Source organism: Orycteropus afer, unplaced genomic scaffold, assembly GCF_000298275.1.
Source record: "Orycteropus afer afer isolate SDZICR_OR568_19922 unplaced genomic scaffold, OryAfe1.0 scaffold00294, whole genome shotgun sequence".
Taxonomy (NCBI): domain Eukaryota; kingdom Metazoa; phylum Chordata; class Mammalia; order Tubulidentata; family Orycteropodidae; genus Orycteropus; species Orycteropus afer.
In genome coordinates this window covers 1,621,051-1,621,619 of record NW_006921881.1, presented here as the reverse complement: position 1 = coordinate 1,621,619, position 569 = coordinate 1,621,051, and positions in this window count along the sequence as shown.

Below are 569 nucleotides of genomic sequence, written 5' to 3'. Positions count from 1 at the left end.
CAGACTGGGAGAGGGAAGGTAATGTGACTGGAGTGGAAACCATAGGCATTTGGGCCACTTCCTCATGCAACTTACTTGTGCCTTCAGGTCCTGCTCAAGCCCAATATCTGATGTACTTCCATTTAATGATGAAGTGCTGCTGTGCACATCCAACTTTATGACCCTGTGGGTCGGACAACACCCAGTTCAAGATGAGAAGCTCAGGCCTCATGGTGCCTTGGTGGTCCATGGTTAGGCGTTCAGTCTCTACTAAAGCCCAGTAACAAGCCAAAAGCTGTTTCTCAAATGGAGAGTAGTTACCTGCAGAGGATGGCAGGGTTTGCTCCAAAATCCCAAGGGTCTGCATTGCGATTCACCAATAGGGACCTTCTAAAGACTCCAAACAGCATCTCTATCTACTACAGACACTTCAAGCACCATTGGATCAGCTGGATCATATGATCCAAGTGACACAGCAGCCTGCATGGCAGCCTGAACCTGTTGCAGAGCCTTCTTTTGTTCTGGGCCCCACTCAAAACTAGCAGCTTTCTGAGTCACTTGATAAATAGGCTGCAGCAACACACCCAAAT